This window comes from Pleuronectes platessa, chromosome 21 (assembly GCF_947347685.1).
Source record: "Pleuronectes platessa chromosome 21, fPlePla1.1, whole genome shotgun sequence".
Classification (NCBI taxonomy): Eukaryota; Metazoa; Chordata; class Actinopteri; order Pleuronectiformes; family Pleuronectidae; genus Pleuronectes; species Pleuronectes platessa.
Window position 1 is genome coordinate 19,618,765 of NC_070646.1, and position 12,659 is coordinate 19,631,423.

At 38.2% G+C, this 12,659-nt stretch overlaps 9 non-coding genes across 9 annotated transcripts; all 9 read left to right on the top strand.

The window, feature by feature from the left end:
• The first annotated feature begins 1,020 nt into the window (after positions 1-1,020).
• Positions 1,021-1,094, top strand: trnak-cuu (transfer RNA lysine (anticodon CUU)). The gene has a single exon. It is a non-coding gene; the product is annotated as a tRNA-Lys (tRNA).
• Positions 1,095-1,562: 468 nt separating this feature from the next.
• On the top strand, positions 1,563-1,636 carry trnak-cuu (transfer RNA lysine (anticodon CUU)). The gene has a single exon. It is a non-coding gene; the product is annotated as a tRNA-Lys (tRNA).
• A 1,544-nt stretch (positions 1,637-3,180) lies between these two features.
• trnak-cuu (transfer RNA lysine (anticodon CUU)) lies at positions 3,181-3,254 on the top strand. Its single transcript has one exon. It is a non-coding gene; the product is annotated as a tRNA-Lys (tRNA).
• A 468-nt stretch (positions 3,255-3,722) lies between these two features.
• Positions 3,723-3,796, top strand: trnak-cuu (transfer RNA lysine (anticodon CUU)). The gene has a single exon. It is a non-coding gene; the product is annotated as a tRNA-Lys (tRNA).
• Positions 3,797-4,808: 1,012 nt separating this feature from the next.
• Positions 4,809-4,882, top strand: trnak-cuu (transfer RNA lysine (anticodon CUU)). Its single transcript has one exon. It is a non-coding gene; the product is annotated as a tRNA-Lys (tRNA).
• Positions 4,883-6,425: 1,543 nt separating this feature from the next.
• On the top strand, positions 6,426-6,499 carry trnak-cuu (transfer RNA lysine (anticodon CUU)). Its single transcript has one exon. It is a non-coding gene; the product is annotated as a tRNA-Lys (tRNA).
• Positions 6,500-8,042: 1,543 nt separating this feature from the next.
• trnak-cuu (transfer RNA lysine (anticodon CUU)) lies at positions 8,043-8,116 on the top strand. The gene has a single exon. It is a non-coding gene; the product is annotated as a tRNA-Lys (tRNA).
• A 2,098-nt stretch (positions 8,117-10,214) lies between these two features.
• trnak-cuu (transfer RNA lysine (anticodon CUU)) lies at positions 10,215-10,288 on the top strand. The gene has a single exon. It is a non-coding gene; the product is annotated as a tRNA-Lys (tRNA).
• Positions 10,289-12,375: 2,087 nt separating this feature from the next.
• trnak-cuu (transfer RNA lysine (anticodon CUU)) lies at positions 12,376-12,449 on the top strand. The gene has a single exon. It is a non-coding gene; the product is annotated as a tRNA-Lys (tRNA).
• The last annotated feature ends 210 nt before the right edge of the window (positions 12,450-12,659 follow it).

Sequence of the window (12,659 nt, forward strand, 5' to 3'; positions counted from 1 at the left end):
TCGAGCCCCACCATGGGCTATTGAGCTTTCAAGAATAGGAATTGAGCACCCGCATGTTGATCAAATTCTTAGTTCTACTAAAGCTTACATTGTTCCTTATGAAAGGAAACATCAGAACATTTATATAACGTAGGTTTCAGACACACCAATCAAACATCTACAGCTGATAAGAAAATTATGTTTTGGATTGAATCCATCAATTTGTCTAGATTATATCCTAAACTAGGATTGAAAACTGCAAGAGACTCGATCCCTAACCAATGAATAGCATGAGTGTGCTTGATCTTCTGGCGAAAGAGTTAGGCAACCTGGTTCAGGCTGGTTTTGTTCACGAAACTTTTGGTCAAAAACGTTAAGGGTAAAACTTACTCTGTAAACTGATCATTTTCTCAGACCTAGGTTGTTTTCATACTAGAGGGCTTTACTTCTCATGAAATATATTCTTGCATTCTAACATCTCCATCGTGATGTGAAGTTTCAAGGTAGAAGCCAGGCTAGCTAAATTCGGTAGAGCATGAGACTCTTAATGTCAGGGTAGTGGGTTCGAGCCCCACGTTGGGCTATGAAGCTTTTAAGATTAGGAATTGAGCACCAGCATGCTGATCAAAGTCTTAGCTTAAAAGACTCTTTATTAAAGTTAACATCAGAGCATATACATTCCATTGGTATCACACACACCAATTAAACATCAACGGCTGATCAGAAAATTATGTATATATTGAATCCATCAATTTGTCTAGTTTATATAGCTTAACTATAATGGAAAACTGCAACAGATTGAAGCCATAACAATTAACAAGCATGCATGTGTTTTATCTTCTGGCGAAAGAGTTAGGCAAGATGGTTCAGGCTGGTTTTGTTCACGGAACTTGTGGTCAAAAACGTTAAGGGTAAAACTTACTCTGTAATCTGATAATTTTCTCAGAGCTAGGTTGTTTTCATAGTAGAGGGTTTTACTTCTCATTAAACATATTCTTGCATTTTGATGTTTCTATTGTGATGGGAGGTTATATGGAAGAAGCCCGGCTAGCTCAGTTCGGTAGAGCATGAGACTCTTAATCTCAGGGTCGTGGGTTCGAGCCCCACGTTGGGCTATTGAGCTTTCAAGAATAGGAATTGAGCAACCGCATGTTGTTCAAAGTCTTAGTTCTACTAAAGCTTACATTGTTCCTTATGAAAGGAAACATCAGAACATTTATATAACGTAGGTTTCAGACACACCAATCAAACATCTACAGCTGATAAGAAAATTATGTTTTGGATTGAATCCATCAATTGTCTAGATTATATCCTAAACTAGGATTGAAAACTGCAAGAGACTCGATCCCTAACCAATGAATAGCATGAGTGTGCTTGATCTTCTGGCGAAAGAGTTAGGCAACCTGGTTCAGGCTGGTTTTGTTCACGAAACTTTTGGTCAAAAACGTTAAGGGTAAAACTTACTCTGTAATCTGATAATTTTCTCAGACCTAGGTTGTTTTCATAGTAGAGGGTTTTACTCCTCATTAAACATATTCTTGCATTTTGATGTTTGTATTGTGATGGGAAGTTATAAGGAAGAAGCCCGGCTAGCTCAGTTCGGCAGAGCATGAGACTCTTAATCTCAGGGTCGTGGGTTCGAGCCCCACGTTGGGCTATTGAGCTTTCAAGAATAGGAATTGAGCAACCGCATGTTGTTCAAAGTCTTAGTTCTACTAAAGCTTACATTGTTCCTTATTAAAGGAAACATCAGAGCATATACATAACATAGGTTTCAGACACACCAATCAAACATCTAAAGCTGATAAGAAAATTATGTTTTGGATTGAATCCATCAATTTGTCTAAATTATATCCTAAACTAGAATTGCAAACTGCAAGCGACTCGATCCCTAACCAATGAATAGCATGAGTGTGCTTGATCTTCTGGCGAAAGAGTTAGGCAGCCTGGTTCAGGCTGGTTTTGTTCAAGGAACTTGTGGTCAAAAACGTTAAGGGTAAAACTTACTCTGTAAACTGATCATTTTCTCAGACCTAGGTTGTTTTCATACTAGAGGGCTTTACTTCTCATGAAATATATTCTTGCATTCTAACATCTCCATCGTGATGTGAAGTTTCAAGGTAGAAGCCAGGCTAGCTAAATTCGGTAGAGCATGAGACTCTTAATGTCAGGGTCGTGGGTTCGAGCCCCACGTTGGGCTATGAAGCTTTTAAGATTAGGAATTGAGCAACCGCATGTTGTTCAAAGTCTTAGTTCTACTAAAGCTTACATTGTTCCTTATGAAAGGAAACATCAGAACATTTATATAACGTAGGTTTCAGACACACCAATCAAACATCTACAGCTGATAAGAAAATTATGTTTTGGATTGAATCCATCAATTTGTCTAGATTATATCCTAAACTAGGATTGAAAACTGCAAGAGACTCGATCCCTAACCAATGAATAGCATGAGTGTGCTTGATCTTCTGGCGAAAGAGTTAGGCAACCTGGTTCAGGCTGGTTTTGTTCACGAAACTTTTGGTCAAAAACGTTAAGGGTAAAACTTACTCTGTAAACTGATCATTTTCTCAGACCTAGGTTGTTTTCATACTAGAGGGCTTTACTTCTCATGAAATATATTCTTGCATTCTAACATCTCCATCATGATGTGAAGTTTCAAGGTAGAAGCCAGGCTAGCTAAATTTGGTAGAGCATGAGACTCTTAATGTCAGGGTAGTGGGTTCGAGCCCCACGTTGGGCTATGAAGCTTTTAAGATTAGGAATTGATCACCAGCATGCTGATCAAAGTCTTAGCTTAAAAGACTCTTTATTAAAGTTAACATCAGAGCATATACATTCCATTGGTATCACACACACCAATTAAACATCAACGGCTGATCAGAAAATTATGTATATATTGAATCCATCAATTTGTCTAGTTTATATAGCTTAACTATAATGGAAAACTGCAACAGATTGAAGCCATAACAATTAACAAGCATGCATGTGTTTTATCTTCTGGCGAAAGAGTTAGGCAAGATGGTTCAGGCTGGTTTTGTTCACGGAACTTGTGGTCAAAAACGTTAAGGGTAAAACTTACTCTGTAATCTGATAATTTTCTCAGAGCTAGGTTGTTTTCATAGTAGAGGGTTTTACTTCTCATTAAACATATTCTTGCATTTTGATGTTTCTATTGTGATGGGAGGTTATATGGAAGAAGCCCGGCTAGCTCAGTTCGGTAGAGCATGAGACTCTTAATCTCAAGGTGGTGGGTTCGAGCCCCACGTTGGGCTATTGAGCTTTCAAGAATAGGAATTGAGCAACCGCATGTTGTTCAAAGTCTTAGTTCTACTAAAGCTTACATTGTTCCTTATGAAAGGAAACATCAGAACATTTATATAACGTAGGTTTCAGACACACCAATCAAACATCTACAGCTGATAAGAAAATTATGTTTTGGATTGAATCCATCAATTGTCTAGATTATATCCTAAACTAGGATTGAAAACTGCAAGAGACTCGATCCCTAACCAATGAATAGCATGAGTGTGCTTGATCTTCTGGCGAAAGAGTTAGGCAACCTGGTTCAGGCTGGTTTTGTTCACGAAACTTTTGGTCAAAAACGTTAAGGGTAAAACTTACTCTGTAATCTGATAATTTTCTCAGACCTAGGTTGTTTTCATAGTAGAGGGTTTTACTTCTCATTAAACATATTCTTGCATTTTGATGTTTCTATTGTGATGGGAGGTTATATGGAAGAAGCCCGGCTAGCTCAGTTCGGTAGAGCATGAGACTCTTAATCTCAGGGTTGTGGGTTCGAGCCCCACGTTGGGCTATTGAGCTTTCAAGAAAAGGAATTGAGCAACCGCATGTTGTTCAAAGTCTTAGTTCTACTAAAGCTTACATTGTTCCTTATGAAAGGAAACATCAGAACATTTATATAACGTAGGTTTCAGACACACCAATCAAACATCTACAGCTGATAAGAAAATTATGTTTTGGATTGAATCCATCAATTTGTCTAGATTATATCCTAAACTAGGATTGAAAACTGCAAGAGACTCGATCCCTAACCAATGAAGAGCATGAGTGTGCTTGATCTTCTGGCGAAAGAGTTAGGCAGCCTGGTTCAGGCTGGTTTTGTTCAAGGAACTTGTGGTCAAAAACGTTAAGGGTAAAACTTACTCTGTAAACTGATCATTTTCTCAGACCTAGGTTGTTTTCATACTAGAGGGCTTTACTCCTCATGAAATATATTCTTGCATTCTAACATCTCCATCGTGATGTGAAGTTTCAAGGTAGAAGCCAGGCTAGCTAAATTCGGTAGAGCATGAGACTCTTAATGTCAGGGTCGTGGGTTCGAGCCCCACGTTGGGCTATGAAGCTTTTAAGATTAGGAATTGAGCAACCGCATGGTGTTCAAAGTCTTAGTTCTACTAAAGCTTACATTGTTCCTTATGAAAGGAAACATCAGAACATTTATATAACGTAGGTTTCAGACACACCAATCAAACATCTACAGCTGATAAGAAAATTATGTTTTGGATTGAATCCATCAATTTGTCTAGATTATATCCTAAACTAGGATTGAAAACTGCAAGAGACTCGATCCCTAACCAATGAATAGCATGAGTGTGCTTGATCTTCTGGCGAAAGAGTTAGGCAACCTGGTTCAGGCTGGTTTTGTTCACGAAACTTTTGGTCAAAAACGTTAAGGGTAAAACTTACTCTGTAATCTGATAATTTTCTCAGACCTAGGTTGTTTTCATAGTAGAGGGTTTTACTTCTCATTAAACATATTCTTGCATTTTGATGTTTCTATTGTGATGGGAGGTTATATGGAAGAAGCCCGGCTAGCTCAGTTCGGTAGAGCATGAGACTCTTAATCTCAGGGTCGTGGGTTCGAGCCCCACGTTGGGCTATTGAGCTTTCAAGAATAGGAATTGAGCAACCGCATGTTGTTCAAAGTCTTAGTTCTACTAAAGCTTACATTGTTCCTTATGAAAGGAAACATCAGAACATTTATATAACGTAGGTTTCAGACACACCAATCAAACATCTACAGCTGATAAGAAAATTATGTTTTGGATTGAATCCATCAATTGTCTAGATTATATCCTAAACTAGGATTGAAAACTGCAAGAGACTCGATCCCTAACCAATGAATAGCATGAGTGTGCTTGATCTTCTGGCGAAAGAGTTAGGCAACCTGGTTCAGGCTGGTTTTGTTCACGAAACTTTTGGTCAAAAACGTTAAGGGTAAAACTTACTCTGTAATCTGATAATTTTCTCAGACCTAGGTTGTTTTCATAGTAGAGGGTTTTACTACTCATTAAACATATTCTTGCATTTTGATGTTTGTATTGTGATGGGAAGTTATAAGGAAGAAGCCCGGCTAGCTCAGTTCGGCAGAGCATGAGACTCTTAATCTCAGGGTCGTGGGTTCGAGCCCCACCATGGGCTATTGAGCTTTCAAGAATAGGAATTGAGCACCCGCATGTTGATCAAAGTCTTAGTTCTACTAAAGCTTAAATTGTTCCTTATTAAAGGAAACATCAGAACATTTATATAACGTAGGTTTCATATACACCAATCAAATATCTACAGCTGATAAGAAAATTATGTTTTGGATTGAATCCCTCAATTTGTCTAGATTATATCCTAAACTAGGATTGAAAACTGCAAGAGACTCGATGCCTAACCAATGAATAGCATGAGTGTGCTTGATCTTCTGGCGAAAGAGTTAGGCAGCCTGGTTCAGGCTGGTTTTGTTCAAGGAACTTGTGGTCAAAAACGTTAAGGGTAAAACTTACTCTGTAAACTGATCATTTTCTCAGACCTAGGTTGTTTTCATACTAGAGGGCTTTACTTCTCATGAAATATATTCTTGCATTCTAACATCTCCATCGTGATGTGAAGTTTCAAGGTAGAAGCCAGGCTAGCTAAATTCGGTAGAGCATGAGACTCTTAATGTCAGGGTCGTGGGTTCGAGCCCCACGTTGGGCTATGAAGCTTTTAAGATTAGGAATTGAGCACCAGCATGCTGATCAAAGTCTTAGCTTAAAAGACTCTTTATTAAAGGAAACATCAGAGCATATACATTCCATTGGTATCACACACACCAATTAAACATCAACGGCTGATCAGAAAATTATGTATATATTGAATCCATCAATTTGTCTAGTTTATATAGCTTAACTATAATGGAAAACTGCAACAGATTGAAGCCATAACAAATAAAAAGCATGCATGTATTTTATCTTCTGGCGAAAGAGTTAGGCAAGATGGTTCAGGCTGGTTTTGTTCACGGAACTTGTGGTCAAAAACGTTAAGGGTAAAACTTACTCTGTAATCTGATAATTTTCTCAGAGCTAGGTTGTTTTCATAGTAGAGGGTTTTACTTCTCATTAAACATATTCTTGCATTTTGATGTTTCTATTGTGATGGGAGGTTATATGGAAGAAGCCCGGCTAGCTCAGTTCGGTAGAGCATGAGACTCTTAATCTCAGGGTCGTGGGTTCGAGCCCCACGTTGGGCTATTGAGCTTCCAAGAATAGGAATTGAGCAACCGCATGTTGTTCAAGATCTTAGTTCTACTAAAGCTTACATTGTTCCTTATGAAAGGAAACATCAGAACATTTATATAACGTAGGTTTCAGACACACCAATCAAACATCTACAGCTGATAAGAAAATTATGTTTTGGATTGAATCCATCAATTGTCTAGATTATATCCTAAACTAGGATTGAAAACTGCAAGAGACTCGATCCCTAACCAATGAATAGCATGAGTGTGCTTGATCTTCTGGCGAAAGAGTTAGGCAACCTGGTTCAGGCTGGTTTTGTTCACGAAACTTTTGGTCAAAAACGTTAAGGGTAAAACTTACTCTGTAATCTGATAATTTTCTCAGACCTAGGTTGTTTTCATAGTAGAGGGTTTTACTACTCATTAAACATATTCTTGCATTTTGATGTTTGTATTGTGATGGGAAGTTATAAGGAAGAAGCCCGGCTAGCTCAGTTCGGCAGAGCATGAGACTCTTAATCTCAGGGTCGTGGGTTCGAGCCCCACCATGGGCTATTGAGCTTTCAAGAATAGGAATTGAGCACCCGCATGTTGATCAAAGTCTTAGTTCTACTAAAGCTTAAATTGTTCCTTATTAAAGGAAACATCAGAACATTTATATAACGTAGGTTTCATATACACCAATCAAATATCTACAGCTGATAAGAAAATTATGTTTTGGATTGAATCCCTCAATTTGTCTAGATTATATCCTAAACTAGGATTGAAAACTGCAAGAGACTCGATGCCTAACCAATGAATAGCATGAGTGTGCTTGATCTTCTGGCGAAAGAGTTAGGCAGCCTGGTTCAGGCTGGTTTTGTTCAAGGAACTTGTGGTCAAAAACGTTAAGGGTAAAACTTACTCTGTAAACTGATCATTTTCTCAGACCTAGGTTGTTTTCATACTAGAGGGCTTTACTTCTCATGAAATATATTCTTGCATTCTAACATCTCCATCGTGATGTGAAGTTTCAAGGTAGAAGCCAGGCTAGCTAAATTCGGTAGAGCATGAGACTCTTAATGTCAGGGTCGTGGGTTCGAGCCCCACGTTGGGCTATGAAGCTTTTAAGATTAGGAATTGAGCACCAGCATGCTGATCAAAGTCTTAGCTTAAAAGACTCTTTATTAAAGGAAACATCAGAGCATATACATTCCATTGGTATCACACACACCAATTAAACATCAACGGCTGATCAGAAAATTATGTATATATTGAATCCATCAATTTGTCTAGTTTATATAGCTTAACTATAATGGAAAACTGCAACAGATTGAAGCCATAACAAATAACAAGCATGCATGTATTTTATCTTCTGGCGAAAGAGTTAGGCAAGATGGTTCAGGCTGGTTTTGTTCACGGAACTTGTGGTCAAAAACGTTAAGGGTAAAACTTACTCTGTAATCTGATAATTTTCTCAGAGCTAGGTTGTTTTCATAGTAGAGGGTTTTACTTCTCATTAAACATATTCTTGCATTTTGATGTTTCTATTGTGATGGGAGGTTATATGGAAGAAGCCCGGCTAGCTCAGTTCGGTAGAGCATGAGACTCTTAATCTCAGGGTCGTGGGTTCGAGCCCCACGTTGGGCTATTGAGCTTTCAAGAATAGGAATTGAGCAACCGCATGTTGTTCAAAGTCTTAGTTCTACTAAAGCTTACATTGTTCCTTATGAAAGGAAACATCAGAACATTTATATAACGTAGGTTTCAGACACACCAATCAAACATCTACAGCTGATAAGAAAATTATGTTTTGGATTGAATCCATCAATTTGTCTAGATTATATCCTAAACTAGGATTGAAAACTGCAAGAGACTCGATGCCTAACCAATGAATAGCATGAGTGTGCTTGATCTTCTGGCGAAAGAGTTAGGCAGCCTGGTTCAGGCTGGTTTTGTTCAAGGAACTTGTGGTCAAAAACGTTAAGGGTAAAACTTACTCTGTAAACTGATCATTTTCTCAGACCTAGGTTGTTTTCATACTAGAGGGCTTTACTTCTCATGAAATATATTCTTGCATTCTAACATCTCCATCGTGATGTGAAGTTTCAAGGTAGAAGCCAGGCTAGCTAAATTCGGTAGAGCATGAGACTCTTAATGTCAGGGTCGTGGGTTCGAGCCCCACGTTGGGCTATGAAGCTTTTAAGATTAGGAATTGAGCAACCGCATGTTGTTCAAAGTCTTAGTTCTACTAAAGCTTACATTGTTCCTTATGAAAGGAAACATCAGAACATTTATATAACGTAGGTTTCAGACACACCAATCAAACATCTACAGCTGATAAGAAAATTATGTTTTGGATTGAATCCATCAATTTGTCTAGATTATATCCTAAACTAGGATTGAAAACTGCAAGAGACTCGATCCCTAACCAATGAATAGCATGAGTGTGCTTGATCTTCTGGCGAAAGAGTTAGGCAACCTGGTTCAGGCTGGTTTTGTTCACGAAACTTTTGGTCAAAAACGTTAAGGGTAAAACTTACTCTGTAATCTGATAATTTTCTCAGACCTAGGTTGTTTTCATAGTAGAGGGTTTTACTACTCATTAAACATATTCTTGCATTTTGATGTTTGTATTGTGATGGGAAGTTATAAGGAAGAAGCCCGGCTAGCTCAGTTCGGCAGAGCATGAGACTCTTAATCTCAGGGTCGTGGGTTCGAGCCCCACCATGGGCTATTGAGCTTTCAAGAATAGGAATTGAGCACCTGCATGTTGATCAAAGTCTTAGTTCTACTAAAGCTTAAATTGTTCCTTATTAAAGGAAACATCAGAACATTTATATAACGTAGGTTTCATATACACCAATCAAATATCTACAGCTGATAAGAAAATTATGTTTTGGATTGAATCCCTCAATTTGTCTAGATTATATCCTAAACTAGGATTGAAAACTGCAAGAGACTCGATCCCTAACCAATGAATAGCATGAGTGTGCTTGATCTTCTGGCGAAAGAGTTAGGCAACCTGGTTCAGGCTGGTTTTGTTCACGAAACTTTTGGTCAAAAACGTTAAGGGTAAAACTTACTCTGTAATCTGATAATTTTCTCAGACCTAGGTTGTTTTCATAGTAGAGGGTTTTACTACTCATTAAACATATTCTTGCATTTTGATGTTTGTATTGTGATGGGAAGTTATAAGGAAGAAGCCCGGCTAGCTCAGTTCGGCAGAGCATGAGACTCTTAATCTCAGGGTCGTGGGTTCGAGCCCCACCATGGGCTATTGAGCTTTCAAGAATAGGAATTGAGCACCTGCATGTTGATCAAAGTCTTAGTTCTACTAAAGCTTAAATTGTTCCTTATTAAAGGAAACATCAGAACATTTATATAACGTAGGTTTCATATACACCAATCAAATATCTACAGCTGATAAGAAAATTATGTTTTGGATTGAATCCCTCAATTTGTCTAGATTATATCCTAAACTAGGATTGAAAACTGCAAGAGACTCGATCCCTAACCAATGAATAGCATGAGTGTGCTTGATCTTCTGGCGAAAGAGTTAGGCAACCTGGTTCAGGCTGGTTTTGTTCACGAAACTTTTGGTCAAAAACGTTAAGGGTAAAACTTACTCTGTAATCTGATAATTTTCTCAGACCTAGGTTGTTTTCATAGTAGAGGGTTTTACTTCTCATTAAACATATTCTTGCATTTTGATGTTTCTATTGTGATGGGAGGTTATATGGAAGAAGCCCGGCTAGCTCAGTTCGGTAGAGCATGAGACTCTTAATCTCAGGGTCGTGGGTTCGAGCCCCACGTTGGGCTATTGAGCTTTCAAGAATAGGAATTGAGCAACCGCATGTTGTTCAAAGTCTTAGTTCTACTAAAGCTTACATTGTTCCTTATGAAAGGAAACATCAGAACATTTATATAACGTAGGTTTCAGACACACCAATCAAACATCTACAGCTGATAAGAAAATTATGTTTTGGATTGAATCCATCAATTTGTCTAGATTATATCCTAAACTAGGATTGAAAACTGCAAGAGACTCGATGCCTAACCAATGAATAGCATGAGTGTGCTTGATCTTCTGGCGAAAGAGTTAGGCAGCCTGGTTCAGGCTGGTTTTGTTCAAGGAACTTGTGGTCAAAAACGTTAAGGGTAAAACTTACTCTGTAAACTGATCATTTTCTCAGACCTAGGTTGTTTTCATACTAGAGGGCTTTACTTCTCATGAAATATATTCTTGCATTCTAACATCTCCATCGTGATGTGAAGTTTCAAGGTAGAAGCCAGGCTAGCTAAATTCGGTAGAGCATGAGACTCTTAATGTCAGGGTCGTGGGTTCGAGCCCCACGTTGGGCTATGAAGCTTTTAAGATTAGGAATTGAGCAACCGCATGTTGTTCAAAGTCTTAGTTCTACTAAAGCTTACATTGTTCCTTATGAAAGGAAACATCAGAACATTTATATAACGTAGGTTTCAGACACACCAATCAAACATCTACAGCTGATAAGAAAATTATGTTTTGGATTGAATCCATCAATTTGTCTAGATTATATCCTAAACTAGGATTGAAAACTGCAAGAGACTCGATCCCTAACCAATGAATAGCATGAGTGTGCTTGATCTTCTGGCGAAAGAGTTAGGCAACCTGGTTCAGGCTGGTTTTGTTCACGAAACTTTTGGTCAAAAACGTTAAGGGTAAAACTTACTCTGTAATCTGATAATTTTCTCAGACCTAGGTTGTTTTCATAGTAGAGGGTTTTACTACTCATTAAACATATTCTTGCATTTTGATGTTTGTATTGTGATGGGAAGTTATAAGGAAGAAGCCCGGCTAGCTCAGTTCGGCAGAGCATGAGACTCTTAATCTCAGGGTCGTGGGTTCGAGCCCCACCATGGGCTATTGAGCTTTCAAGAATAGGAATTGAGCACCCGCATGTTGATCAAAGTCTTAGTTCTACTAAAGCTTAAATTGTTCCTTATTAAAGGAAACATCAGAACATTTATATAACGTAGGTTTCATATACACCAATCAAATATCTACAGCTGATAAGAAAATTATGTTTTGGATTGAATCCCTCAATTTGTCTAGATTATATCCTAAACTAGGATTGAAAACTGCAAGAGACTCGATGCCTAACCAATGAATAGCATGAGTGTGCTTGATCTTCTGGCGAAAGAGTTAGGCAGCCTGGTTCAGGCTGGTTTTGTTCAAGGAACTTGTGGTCAAAAACGTTAAGGGTAAAACTTACTCTGTAAACTGATCATTTTCTCAGACCTAGGTTGTTTTCATACTAGAGGGCTTTACTTCTCATGAAATATATTCTTGCATTCTAACATCTCCATCGTGATGTGAAGTTTCAAGGTAGAAGCCAGGCTAGCTAAATTCGGTAGAGCATGAGACTCTTAATGTCAGGGTCGTGGGTTCGAGCCCCACGTTGGGCTATGAAGCTTTTAAGATTAGGAATTGAGCACCAGCATGCTGATCAAAGTCTTAGCTTAAAAGACTCTTTATTAAAGGAAACATCAGAGCATATACATTCCATTGGTATCACACACACCAATTAAACATCAACGGCTGATCAGAAAATTATGTATATATTGAATCCATCAATTTGTCTAGTTTATATAGCTTAACTATAATGGAAAACTGCAACAGATTGAAGCCATAACAAATAACAAGCATGCATGTATTTTATCTTCTGGCGAAAGAGTTAGGCAAGATGGTTCAGGCTGGTTTTGTTCACGGAACTTGTGGTCAAAAACGTTAAGGGTAAAACTTACTCTGTAATCTGATAATTTTCTCAGAGCTAGGTTGTTTTCATAGTAGAGGGTTTTACTTCTCATTAAACATATTCTTGCATTTTGATGTTTCTATTGTGATGGGAGGTTATATGGAAGAAGCCCGGCTAGCTCAGTTCGGTAGAGCATGAGACTCTTAATCTCAGGGTCGTGGGTTCGAGCCCCACGTTGGGCTATTGAGCTTCCAAGAATAGGAATTGAGCAACCGCATGTTGTTCAAGATCTTAGTTCTACTAAAGCTTACATTGTTCCTTATGAAAGGAAACATCAGAACATTTATATAACGTAGGTTTCAGACACACCAATCAAACATCTACAGCTGATAAGAAAATTATGTTTTGGATTGAATCCATCAATTGTCTAGATTATATCCTAAACTAGGATT